Source organism: Penaeus monodon, chromosome 32, assembly GCF_015228065.2.
Source record: "Penaeus monodon isolate SGIC_2016 chromosome 32, NSTDA_Pmon_1, whole genome shotgun sequence".
NCBI classification, from domain to species: Eukaryota; Metazoa; Arthropoda; class Malacostraca; order Decapoda; family Penaeidae; genus Penaeus; species Penaeus monodon.
The window spans coordinates 31,220,697-31,220,898 of record NC_051417.1 but is presented as its reverse complement, the minus strand read 5'-3'; the positions used below and the strand labels follow the sequence as shown (position 1 = coordinate 31,220,898).

Here is a 202-nt window from a genome sequence, read left to right as displayed (position 1 = left end):
GGTTTGTATGACGGAGCGCGCCGTCGGATTCTCATGTCTGATTTTGCTTGCTCTATTTTCTTTTCTCTTGTTTGTGTCTTTTTATTTGTCTTTTTTTCTGTCTGGCTCTTTCTTTTTTCTGTTTGAATATGTTTCTCTATCGTTTTTTTTGTGAAATGTTAATTTATTATTATATCATTCCGAATTAAAAAAAAAAAAAAAA

General features: G+C 29.7%; 1 protein-coding gene across 1 annotated transcript in view; it reads left to right on the top strand.

Moving 5' to 3' along the window:
• LOC119593324 overlaps positions 1 to 140 on the top strand; it is a gene marked incomplete in the record, with an annotated part of 1,751 nt that extends 1,611 nt beyond the window's left edge. Inside the window, 1 exon segment of the mRNA XM_037942252.1 lies at positions 1 to 140.
• Between the last annotated feature and the right edge of the window lie 62 nt (positions 141 to 202).